The sequence below is a fragment of the Maylandia zebra genome, linkage group LG7, assembly GCF_041146795.1.
Source record: "Maylandia zebra isolate NMK-2024a linkage group LG7, Mzebra_GT3a, whole genome shotgun sequence".
Lineage (NCBI taxonomy): Eukaryota > Metazoa > Chordata > Actinopteri > Cichliformes > Cichlidae > Maylandia > Maylandia zebra.
The window spans coordinates 32,671,365-32,685,245 of record NC_135173.1 but is presented as its reverse complement, the minus strand read 5'-3'; the positions used below and the strand labels follow the sequence as shown (position 1 = coordinate 32,685,245).

General features: G+C 39.8%; 1 protein-coding gene across 2 annotated transcripts in view; it reads right to left on the bottom strand.

The window, feature by feature from the left end:
- dcc (DCC netrin 1 receptor) overlaps nucleotides 1-13,881 on the bottom strand; it is a 354,092-nt gene that overhangs the window by 279,193 nt on the left and 61,018 nt on the right. The window lies entirely within an intron of this gene.

The following is a 13,881-nucleotide window of genomic DNA, read 5'->3' as shown; positions in this document are numbered from 1 at the left end:
AAATGGAATGGTCCCTCATTCAGAGAAAATATTACACGTTTCGTATTGAGCTGACAAGAGACGCAGTTTGTCCCGGACTTCAGCTAGAATGGAAAAAGACACAAAGCTGGATTTATTCTGTCTTTATGCTGCACAGCTGCCTCTTCTCTCATCCTCTCTCTCCTGTTGCTACTTCAATCATGAAACTGATCGATGATCAGCTGATCGGCTTTTCTCTCTTGTTTGTTTATCGCCCACTTTGCGCCAGAAAGACGAAACCAGCAGATGTTGCGCTAAACAACAGCAGCACGTTTAAGCTTGATCGGCTGTTGTTAGAATTTATTTAATATTAATTTCTAGTATCAGCTGATGTTTGCTGGAGCCACAGCTGTAAAGCTGCTGGTCATGATGTCGGTTTGGATATCTGGTGAGAGGGAAACGTGAAGACCACCCACCAGGATCCTTTTTTATGTAGCTGACAGCTGGTAACTGTGCAGGGGCGGGTCTAGCAAAGTTTTGCCAGGGGGCCAGGTAGGGCATTAACAGGGAAAGGGGGCACAAAGAAATACTTTTCTTTCTTATTCTCATTTAAAATATCTAGCTTTTATTAAATAATTATCTAAATCTTACAACCAAAGTTTTTATCTGACGTAAAATGTATAGAAATCATACATATACCAACAAGACTGTACATCACTGTCACAACAGGGCTTGTTTTCATTCAAAGGCTTTATGGTTTTAATACCTGGTGGGTCGGTCTGTAGTCAAAATGCCCGATTTTCTGTCCCAGTCCAGCCCTGCAGGTTATACTGGCAGTGTCACCATGCCAGCTGACTGTATTTTATCATCAGCCAGTGTTGTTCTTTATCAATATTACCAGAGTTTACCATAAGGCAGCATAGAAAGTATTTACTTGCTTTCAGGTTTTATTCAAATATTAGTCTTTTCAGTTGTTTCCCCACTTTTTTCCTGTTTCAAAATCAAACACCAGTTTGTGAGAAGATTATCTTCTTTTTTTAACAGGCAGATAAAGTTTTGCATTGGCATTGGCTAATTTGTCAATTGTTTGTTACAAATGTTCGTATTTTAATATTCAAAAATGTTTTTGCCCAAAACATATGTGCAGTATATGTCAGTAAAAATACTATGCAAATATTGCTGTCCTTGAATGCTGAGTAAACACTGACAAAGCACTGATTGTATCTCTTGTACTTTATCAACGCAGTATCTAAAAACTTTGCACCGTAGTGGTTAAAATCTCATTCTAATAAGAGTTAAAAGTGCATTTGGTTTATAGGATTATTGAATTATGGTTAAGGGTTGGTAGAATTTTTTTTTTAAACATTATCTGCCAATTAAATCTGCCACCCTTCTCCAAATCTGTGCCCCTACCTGGCCCCCCCAACAAAAATTTTCTAGACACGCCACTGCCGCCACCAGGCTACAATGGTGGTGGGACATCCTGTGTGTTGATCTGTGACACAAGCAGCACCTGACAGAGCGTCGGTGTTTAACCCCGTAGAATTATATCACCTCCTTTTCCCTCCATTCATAATTACTGTGTCCAATGAGGAGTCCAGTCTCAGTGTAAAAATGGATTGTACGAAGCTGGTTATGTAAACATATGAAATTGTTTGTACAGCATCCACCCACAGTACAGGTAAATACATGGTATAATACGCATTTAAAAAAAAGGTTGTGGTTGCCTTGAGTACTATTTAATGTTTTAATACTTTAAGAGCCTGTGCTTCTGTTTTCTTGTGCTTATTAATTTTGTTTTGGTTAATAAAAGTGTAACCTTGCTGTTCTTTTTCTATATTTATGCATGTAATTTAGGCAATCACTAAACCCTTCTGGGCATTTTTTCCATTTCCTTGCACATTAATTTTAGCCTCTGTTGTTGATTGCACCTGTGAGAAATAAGCAAATTTAAGGTTCAGGTGCATTAAAGGGTCATTTCCTGTTTCACATATCCATTTATGAGTCACGTAGAGCACAATACAGCATGTGAAAATGTGTTTTACCAGATAGAGGCTTTGACCCTGCCATATGGAACACTAAAAGCGAGCCTGAAGATTAAACTTTCTGCGTTAATGGCTGCATTTATACAGCACTTTACAATTTGCCTCCCAGTGTGATGCACACACCCACTATCCTGAAGGCATATGTTTCAGAGTATATCTGCCCACACCCGGCTCGACCGTGATGAATCAGAGCTGAGCATGTCAGATAAAGAATGGGGACATAAGCTTCTCATATAGACACATTCATCAAACATACAAAATGCTGGCTAACGGCAGTTTTATCTGTTGATTTCTCATCCACTTATCACAAATAACTAACCTTGACTCAATTATGCATCGCAGACATTTTTTTATTCCCTATGTTTAAGGCTTAATACCTTGTCTTGAGTACCACTTATGCTGGTGTTTCTTATGGGTGCTGCAGAAGTTGCAATCACTGTAAAAAGGAATACGCTGGTTCAGCCTAAGATCATTTGTAACTTTGTAACATGGTGTTATTAGAATAAAATTATGTGGAGGCAGCAAGGTTACTTTGAGGAAGAGTTCGTCCTACTTCCAATGTGACACTGCAGAAGGTAATGTGACATTCTACTGAAAACCTTGCAAAGGGATACAAAAAACACAACTGGCACTTTTTTTAATCATCACTCTTTTGATAAAAAACATGAGTAATTTACAAATTCAAGATAGCCATCGTAAAAATGGCCACTATGTTCTTTGAATCATTAGTTGGTCCCATTAGACAAAACTACGAACGTGACAAACAATCTGTTTCCGTTTCTATGCATGACTTGAGCCACATCAACTGTCTGTTGACTAAAAATTGTAAAAAAGTGTAACTATTACACTTGTCACCTGGAGACTGCCCATGGTGATGAAGTGCAATAAGTTTAATAAGGGTATCACATGTACTGTCTAAATATTTCAAAACATGCACAAAAAGGGATATAATGACAAGCTGGGAAAAAAGGAATTTTGTTGGCTAGACTTATATTGAAATGTATTGTTCCCAGACCGTTTGACATAAAATTGATTAGTATTTATCACAGAACATTTAAACTGCCACTTTAACAACTGAGCAGCATTATTGCAGCCATTGGGTTTTTTGTCATTTTAATGAAAGGATTGTTTTTTCTCCCTCATTATTAATATTAGGATATTCTCCTTTCTGGATCTTTGTGCAGTGAGCTCAATCAGCTGATGTTTATTCTTTGTAATAAGAACGTTGATTTGACTGAAAGTGAGGACTTTTGTTGCCCGACAGACACTGAAGACTCATCAAAGCTCAGACACATCTGCTGCTGTGAGGACACCGCAACCCTGTCACCGCACACAGCACGCCTCTTTGTGTGCATGTGTGTGTCTGTGTATGTGTGTGACATCCGTGACCAATCAAGACAGAAGCCACAGGCTTTCCAACTGCCGTCCCTCGAGACGAAGCAGCGACCGGCCAGCATGAGACACACACACACACACACACGGTGTAAGGGTGACAGATTGCTAGTTTATGGGTGTTAACAGACAGAGGGAGCCTCTTTCTTCACCATCATCAGTCATCACCCTCAGACCTCCTCCTCCTACACACACACACACACACACACACACACACACACACACACACACACACACACACACACACACACACACACACACAAATAGCCCAGCATGTGTGAGTTGTGTATTGAAGCAGGAAACAAACAGGGAGCGTCTGGCAACTGGGGGTCAACAGTGTGACCCCCGGAACAAAGGCTGGGTGTGTACGTGTAGGTGTAAAAAGAAATTTAACAGGGTGCAATTTAAGGTCAAAGGTCAATAGCATGTTGACCTGGCGTGCAGATCGAGGCCACCAAAGAAATGGGGGATAACGCAGGCATTGCTAATGAGGGAATCAAACACGTTGATTACCCACAATCAGCCTTTTATCCAACATGTTCTCTCACATGGTCAAGAGCCCCTTCACTCACACCACAGAAGCTCCTTGACATTCAAAAAGGACCAATCACAGCACAGGTTTTTGGTGCAATTTCATAGAGAGCCATGATGAAAGTAGGACCTCTGCATTCAAAGAGCTCAGAGACGTCAGACGCAGGTGTTGGCAGTTTATAGTCAGCAGACATAACAACAAGTTCAGAAGGTGACATTAGAAGTGTTTGTTATGCAGGCACAAGTTTATCCACTTACAGCAAAACCCCGATGTTCTGTAGTGTCATAGACCCTGGGCTTTTGTGTTAATATATGGTTTTCTGTGTTCCCAAATTTCTAAAACCAGGAAAACAGGTGCTACAAGCAACAGGAAATATAAAAAGACTGGAGAATTAATAGCATTAATTTTTACAAGGTTTTTAACTCTGACATTTAAAGGTTGAAGCTTTCTGGTTTCCATTTGTAGTATGCTTCGAAACCTCGGTCTATTATGTCGCAGCAGCTTTAGTTGCACACTGGCAAAGAGTCCATGTGAAGAGAAAAAGATGGATTTTGATTATTTGAATTTGACTGGCCCATCAAACAGGAAGTCTTGAGAAGGATTCTGAAGTGTTACCTGCTGTGGAAATGTCCACTGGTACCAGTAAAACCTTCCCAGTATTAGTTGTCGGCCCTGGAAATAACATGTAGGGCTACAGCTAATGATTATGATGATTTTTAAAAATTAAATAATATTAAAAAATAACATTAGAAATCACCTTTGGATTAGTATTAATGTAATGACTAATCAGTTATTCTTACCATCATATTATTATTGCTACCTCAGAGACAATTTACTTGATACAAATTTTAAAAAGGTCTCATTATTGCTTCAGTATGGAATTCATTCATCTAATCATCCTTATCCAATTTCTACATCACAGCTACATCATTACATTACTCACATAATAATAGAGCCTATTAGTCAGATGTCTGATGAGAAAACTACTGGACACAATTATAACTGATTGCGGTGACACAGATTAATTTATTCACTTTACATCAGCACAACCATTTGAAGGCAAATAACTGAAACTGAAATACTCGGACAGCTGCCTGTCCTGTAGTCATTTTCTCACTCGTCATTAACGTAACAAGAGAAGAACTGCAGGAGAATAATGTACATGGTGTTAGGATGCCTGGGTCGTTGACCCAGGGTTTTGAGTTTATTATATTATTTATCATTTCTAGTCTTTGGTTTCTTTGTTAGAGTTCTGTCTTATGGTTTATGTCTCTGTGTTCTCTAGTTGCTCTGTCTCCCCTGTCAGCTGTATCCCCTTGTCAAGTTCGCATCTCTGTGTTGTGTTTCCTGTTTTACTTTGAAAGTCTGTGTCTCATGTAAATGCGTCTGGTTTTGCTTCCTTTGTCTCGTTAGGCCTGATTTGCCCCAGCTGTGTTTCCCTCCTGTTACCCATTCCCTGATTGCTCCCTCTGTGTATTTAAGCCCTGTGTTTCTCTGTGTCTGTGTTATGATCTACTCTCATACCCTCATGGTGCTGTGGTCTGTCCGGTTGCCAGGTCAGGTTATTGTTGTTTTCAGTTTAGTATTTGTATTCCCAGTTTTGCTAGTTCTAGCAATAAATCTGCCTACGAGTGTCTGCACATTGGGTCCTCCTACTACCACTCCTGCCTGTACACAGCCTTCACATGACACATGGAAATCAAATTCCACTCACTGATCGCCCATTTTTGGGGGGGATAAAATGTAAAGAATACAAATCTACACCATCAAAGCTGACAAAGCACTTCACTGTACTCCAAGTGCTTATTCAAAACCATTAAACTGGTTTGTTAAGCAAATTCAAATTTGCAGTGCATACAGAAAACCACATCATTGGATCTGTTTTGATATTTACTTTAACACTTGTTGCCCAGGGGTTTTTTGCTTTGTTTTTTAGTATTAGAGGAGATTTAGGATTTGAATTTTACTTGTCCCTTTTGCGATGCAACTTGTCATCATCACTGCCCTCCAGTTGTCACCAAATGTTTCCTTAAAACCGATTTATTTAAATGTCAGCTCCATATTTTTATTCTTGGATTTTACTAAAGAAACTTTGCATGATTCAGAGGTCAGAATAAGCCTTCTTTATCTAATATTTGGCCTTAGTGCAGTATTCCTACTACATCTTTTAGCTCCTTCCCACTTTCTTTTATTTTGACAGGAGGTTGGTGGGGCTTCTGTGTCTGAAATAACCATATTGGGGATACCCAATCTCTATGCCGTCATACAGAAAGAAAAAAGAATATAAGAAAATGTCTGTGTATCTGCTGTATATTTTATTTTGTTCAAACACTGCTTGCAAGTGCACTGTATTGGGCCCATACAATCAGGAAGTAAATGGAAAGCACATACAGAGACTTCTTCATTGATTGAGATCAAATCTAGGATTAAGAATGGGTTCGGAAAGCATTTAGGGTTTAGCAATCTAATACCTGTGCTCCTCAAGAACAATGAAGAATGAAACAGTGCTGCTCTGGTGGCAAAAAACACAATCATGATTATTTTTTGTTAGAGATCATTATGGTGTTTTTTTTAAATCCTATTTTCCATTACCTCAAATATCAGTAGGGATGGGTATTGATAAGATTTTAACGATTCCGATTCCATTTTCGATTCTGTTTAACGATTCGATTCCTTATCGATTCTCTTATCGATTCGAACACTAAAGTCGATTAGCTTAGAACTGTGTTTTATATCTTCTCTTTGAACAAGATAGAAATTTAGGAGTAACATGGCCTTACAAACCAAACAGTGAGATCTTAAGAGATCCACAGCCTACGGCTCTTCAATGGGGTGTCACAGGGTCCCCAGGAAAAAAAATGTATATGTAAAATAATAAAATAAATATTCTCCTGTAGCAATAACAAAGTTTAACATAAATTATTCTGTAGCAATTACACAAGAATATCCAGTAATGTCCCTGCCTACAATTAAACACATTCACTTACCAAAGTGAAATCGGGGGCATCTGCTGTGGCAAATGGGTGCAAGCCTTTGACCACAAACTTAGTCACTGCTCGGTGACATTCGTCTATCCTGGCCTGAAAGGAGACGCTACCGGTAGACTGCAGCGAGAACTGCCAGCATCTGAGCCAGCCAGACTCTGTCTCTCTCATCATGGTTATCTAAATGCAACACACAGTAATAGCAGGTTTTGTAATAAGGTAAATCGCGCTAACATAATATGCAATGCTAATTGATTAGTTACCTGCAGTATTAACGGGAGAGGACGTGGAAACGCTACCGCTGCTGCTGGGTTGAGCTTCGCTAGTCCGGAGCGGATCAAAAACACGACATTCGTTGAAAGCAATCGCGTGTTTTTTGAGCAAATGCTTTTGCATATTCGTAGTGTTTCCTCCCTTTGATGAAATCTCTACTTTGCAAGTATTGCACGTTGCCCTGTTGTCATCCTTTCTCATAAAGTGTAACCAAACTTTTGAGCGTTTGTGCCGCTCAGGCGCCGTGTTTCCTACTGGGTAAAAGACGCTACTCAACGTGATGACGTCATTCGGGGCGACTGGAATCTTATCGGGAATCGTTTTTAAAAGTGGCAAACGATTCCAAGGAATTGAAACAGTGGGAACCGGTTCTCAACAAGAACCGGTTTTCGATACCCATCCCTAAATATCAGAGCAACATACAGTCCATGCTGGCCTGCACCTTTCACTGTAGGATCTCTGTTGGCACAGATGGCGCTAACAAAAAGGTCCAAGTGGTAACGGACTCAAGTATAACCCTGCACAGTTGCCATGGAGAGAGCAATGGGGAGTTGAAGAACAGCCAAGTGACTTTTCTGCCGGATTGCACCAAAAGTTGACCACCATACCTGAGGGTTAATGACACCTCTTAGTTTTACGATTGGAAAAATTATTACAAGTTATTTTTGAGTCTTTCCGTCATCTTGGCTCTACCTGAACCAAATCATGAATCATCAAGTTCAGGTGCACTGTAGCAAAAACTGAATTCAAAAAACTAATAATTTTATCTCAATCTTGTTTTCCTTATAAAGAATGCTAAAATTTAGGATTTCAGCAAAAATCCTAAATTAAATTGAAATCCGAATAATCATCCACCACTACAGCAAACTACTGATCCGGCCAACTATCTGCTGTCACCTCAGATACTGCAAAAAGGCTTGATTGTGGACAATAAAGCCAAACAACATGTATCATCTTCCAGGTTGTTGACTATTGGAATTTCTCCAATGAATCCTGTTTTAGAGTAAACGGCAAACACCCTGAACTTGACTATAAGTAGGAACATGCTGTTAACTGTCTGTAAACAGCTAACGATGTTCCACAAAAATAAATCCACAGTGAGGTTTTCAGATACTTTCAGACTCTACAACACAGGCAGACAAACACAAATACAGGCGCCCAGAGAGGCAACCAAAAGCCCCCTCAACAAACATCCAGAGGCTTTCGGTTTATATTTAGTGTACATGTTTAGTCACCGGTGGGTGTGCATGTGTGAGTAGGGGGTTGGTGGCTGTCAATCAGTGTCAGCGGAGCGTGAAGATGGAGGAGGGGCGTTGCCTTGGGGAGCGATGAAGAGATCCCCACTTTTCCTCGTTCGTTCTCTTGTTTCCTCAAATCTTTCCTTTCACTGCCTCTATTTTTCTTTCTTGTCTTTCCTTCCTTTTACTGTTATTGATTTAAATTAAAATGAAAAATCTTTTAAATGACTTTTTATATGGATTTATTCCAATGCATTGATTGTAATTGGTTTCCTATATTGTTACTGCATTTTAACATTTATTTAAATGTGATTTTATTAAAGAAATTAAATTCTAATCTTTATAAACACAGTGGAAAAAAAAGTACATTTTTTGGCAAAAAAAAATTAATCCATCAAGCTTGTTAATGTATGGGTCTGAATAACTTTACTACCCATCTGAGCTAATCAATGTGTTAAAAAATAAAATAAAAATGTTTTTTCTGAATTAATTTATTCTGCTTTAACTCAGAGCAGTTTACTTTAATCCGTCTGTGCTTTCCTTTCCTCTTCCCCTGCCTGCAGACTGAATATTAATACACACACTCTCACACACACACCCTGCAGCGTACGTTTAGGGGTCAACACACCAGTGCTGGCTATAGACCTGCAGGGGATTATGGGTAGACTGCACAGTAGCTGTCAGCAATGTGAAGACCTCACTATCAAACAATCTCTCTGGAGTTTTATGTTTGTGAGATCGTCCTTCAAGCTTTATCCTGTTCCTGTAGTGTGTGTGTGTGTGTGTGTGTGTGTGTGTGTGTGTGTGTGTGTGTGTGTGTGTGTGTAAAGACCACTGCTCTCTCATTTGCTGACCATCCAACTCTGGGGGCACAGAGAAATCAAATTTGTATTCCATCAAATTTGTAACAAAATTATATGTTTTATCATTTTAATAAATGCATCTCCAAATTGTATATTTCATTTGTTTTCCAGCAGCATCTGCTTCAGTAAACCAGAGACATTTTCATGATTGCCTTTGTGCACCAAAGAACCCTTAAAAATGTTAGTTGTGGTTACTAGTAGTCTTCACTTCTTTATTACTTTATCTGAACCAAAAGTCACATGTGTGGTCAAAGCTTACACCTGACTGAGGATCCAACCACATGACTCACCTTGTGGATTGCTTGTGTTGGCAGCAAACAGTGGCAGCAATGGTTTCAGAATGTCCGTCCACTTTTTGGAAACAGTTAAGACATGATTGACAGTGTTCAATCATGAAACACCAATATACACCAAGTCTGACCTTCAATCCTTTTTCTGCCACCTGTCTGAATCAGTGTCACAGAGCCAACAATCTAACCGAAAAGCCTGCACCTCTCTCTTTCCAGCCACCTCCTCCACCTAATCTGGAGAATACTGAGGTGTTCCCGAGCCAGCTGAGAGACATAATTACTCCTGTGTGAATGAGTCTGGCAGTTGGACATGCCCAAACATCTCACCTAGGAGGTGTCCCGGTGTTCCTAGGCAAAGGCTGAACCACCTCAACTGGCTCTTTCCTAATCTGATCCCCATCACAATGACCAAACTCCCCACCTTATCTCTGAGAGGTGACCCCAGAAACCTTACACAGACAACGCCAACCAGCGATGAGTCTGTCACATTGATTCTACTGAATCTGGTCTAAAAACCAACAACGACACCTCTAAAAATAAACAACACAAAATGAGACCAAAGCAATACATGTCCTGTTTACCTTCCAGAGGTAACGATTTGTTTTAAATACAAAAATGCCTCAGTTGTAGTACATGGACCTCCAGAATGACACCATCACCAGTGTTGTGGGTACAATGACCCTGTAGTTAACCTCTTAGTCATCACCGCACCTTTTTACATGAAAAGAACTGAGGCTGAAAAACCTTTTGTTCGTTGTGCTCGTATTGTGAAGTGATTCAGCAAGTATGTTCCCTTACTGTCTACAGAAAAGGTAATCACTGCCACTTTTCAGTGTTCTGATTGTACAAAGCTGTAATGTTGGTACATTAAAATAGTTCACACCATTTAAAACGTAAGGATTTGTGAAGAATGGGCTAATGTTCAAAAAACAGTGGCAAATTTTCACTTCGGCTGTATTCAGGTCAGCAAGCATGAAGGTTAGAAAATTATTGTGGTTGTGTCAAAGGAAATCTATTCCTGTGGATAGACTTTATAGACATGCATCTCAAAGCCACCCAACATCATCCTTTGCTCCATGCAAACAAAAACCTTTTTGTTTCAGCTGATATTGGCTGTTGTTTTGTGGGTACATAAAACATAAAACATGAGTTTTGAAGTGTATATATTTTTCATTTAACCTTTATTTATACAGGTAGTCCCATTGAGACCCAATATCTCATTTGGAAGAGAGACCTGTTCCAGACAAACATATTAAAGCTGCATATTAAAACATATTCAAATTAAATAATTATTTTGTCTAATGTACACAGACATAAAACTGCTGTTCAAAAAAAACAAAGGGCACTGAAGACTGAATCCAACTAGAGTCTAAAATGGAAATAATTTGACACGGCAGGAGCAGAAAAAGGAGAACCAGGGAAAAACTTAGCGTACAAAGGGGACAGACTGCCAAAGGAACAGAGACACAAGCAGAGGCAAGGCTAACTATATAGTGAAGGCTGATTGGTAATGAAACACAGCTGGTAACGGTCGGGGAATTGCAAAAATGCTGAGGCAAAGATGGGAAGTAGAGCAGCAGGATGCATACAAGGAAATGAAATTGCCAACATGCAAGTGAAGTGAAATCGAGGACACCAACACAGAAACGAACCAGGAGAAAACATGGAAACTGAAGACGTGGTGAGAAGGCAAACACTAAGAAACAGAAGGGAAGTGGCCTTACAACATCAAACTGACAAGCTGGAATGAAAACTCACTCCCACCAGAAAACTATTTCAGCTCACTTTCACCAGACAAAAACACCCAACGCCTTACTATCTTTTAATTGTTTTTGGGTCACAGGATGTCGTGATCAGAAGTTTAAAGAAAAGATGCAATCTGAATTCATTGCATTGGAAAAGCCACACCAGTTTCTGCCTAAACAGAACTATTTCTCATCGTTACCACAGAAAAAGCTTCCAGGATAAAGAGGATTTTCATGGTATTAGTGTGTCGGGGGGAACTTTCCCATTTAGACTGGTCTGATAACATGTTTCTTATCTATTCTCTGGTATTGGACAATGGGGATCGGGTTGTATTGTAATCAGGGTCATCTTACATTCAGACCAATACGGTACATGGAGCTAGCAGGCAGGCATTTACAACCAGTCAAGATGAAGCCACCAAGTTTGGAGCCTGGATGAGCTTATGGATGCTGAAAAAGTGAAGAAGAGAAACTTATAAGTTCACCGCTCAGCAACAAAAGAGCTCAGCATCCCCAAAGACTGCAGTTAACATGCTACAGTCCATATATCTGCTTTGACTCACACACCAGCATGTTGACTATAACCGGCTTTGCATAAACAAAAGAAGTGTAGCAAAAGAAAAATCATGCATCTGCAGGATCCCCATTTATACTGTTAACTACAAAGAAAACAAAAGTGGCATGGCCAATATCATGCATTAATCACCCTGTATTGTGTTCCAAAGCCTGCAGCCTGTGAGGTGTGTCCATAGGAATGAGAGACAAACACCATGTAAAATCTGTTGTCTGCAGGGAGTCTGCAGAATGTTAAAGGTCTCCAGAGAATCCAGTGATAATGTACTGATGATGCCTCAGTGTAATGATAATGCTCTTGATGATAATAATGATGAAGGAATGTGACCTCTGCAACAAGGTACTCGGTTCAGCTAAAATAGAAATAATGTGAATTAAATGGCAGTGAATTGGTGAGTGACTTGGTTAATGGAAGAAGAGAAAGACGTTTGATTGCCATGTGTTTAGTCAATCAAACGTCTTTGGAAGGGAAAAGACATTTTCATGTTTGAAGGAACACTTTTCAGCAGATAAATGGAAATGACTTTGACTTATTCAAGGGTGAGTATTAAAAGTGTACACTTTGTATTTCCCCCAGTTGGACCACTCTGTGTAACAAAAGACATAACTTCATACTAAGGCATCTCGCTCCTTTCTCTCAGTTAATAACATAATTTTAATTGTGTTTTAGGCACCAATTACCAGACAAGCATGGCAGTGACACTAATATGACATTAATAAGGTTTTTAATTAACTATCACAGCTAAACCAGGCCATTCGGCTGCGCTGAAGGATTGTAGGGCTTTCGCCACGCATTCTGCCACTGCTCCATGACATGTTCATTAACCCTGTCCTACGTCTTCTGAGGACAAATGGTGTTTCCTCCTGACCAGGGGGTTTTGCTACAGTTGACATTAAAAACCAGCAACAGTGGAGCTAATGTTAATAAGTATATGTTCTGAATGCATAATACATTTAATGTTACCTGAAGGTCACCAAGTCTGACCATTTAAAATGCCACAAGTTCTAATTTTACTCCACCCCCCACCCTTCACCACTCTCCTGCAGATATTGCATTTTATTGACTTTAGAACTTTAAAGAAAGTTTGCTATGGCTATCAAAGGCTTTCTTTTTCTTAGCTTGTGTCTGTGGCATCAAAGGCAAGACATTCAAACAGTGGATACAAGTCAAAAGATCCAATAAGAGCTTATCAATAAAGTTTTTTTAGATATTAAAATCGAATAAAGCAACGCAGTCTGCTATCAGAGCACAATCCTGATGTCAGCATGTAAAACTATTAGCCCGTCCAGTCTGGAGCTTCTTCCAATGTTGCTTGGATCATGTCCAAAGCCACAGCAGATACATTAAGATGTGGACAGTGCAAATGGCTTAGATGTGGCAGTAACACCAACGGCCGTGACATTTATGGTAAGACTGATAAGTACAAACTGCTGATCATCATGAATTTTTCATAAACAGTTCAGTCATGACTGCTGTAGTTAAAAGATTTCTATTTTATGGCTTGGTTCTCTTCTGGGACTTTTCCCACAATGTGCTTATATGAAATGACTAAAGGGGGCACAGCCAGAGGCTTGGAAAGAAGCAGCAAGACCCCCTGTACAGAGCAAAGCAAACTCCAGTCGGTGCATTAGGTATATTTCATGAAAAGAGGAGCTGAAGAGGAGGGGGGTTGCAAAGCAGCTTGCAGCAACTGCAGGCAGGCTAAAGCAGCTTAAACAGCATGGCATGGCCAATGTGTGCTGGCACTGATATCAGCTGATCCCGCAGGACTATAGCTGAGCTTGACGTTGTGAACTGCTTCACTTTATCCATCTGCCCAGTGCTTATTTAAAGAGTTTCCAGCCATAGTAAAAGTTCAACATGCAGCTCTTTGGTTAGGTAACTAGGTTTATCAATTAACAGTTGACATAACAGACTGTAGCTTTATTTTTTGTGGCTTGGTTTAGTTGCAGAGGTGTTGGTAGATTGGTGACTCTTTGTCTCCATC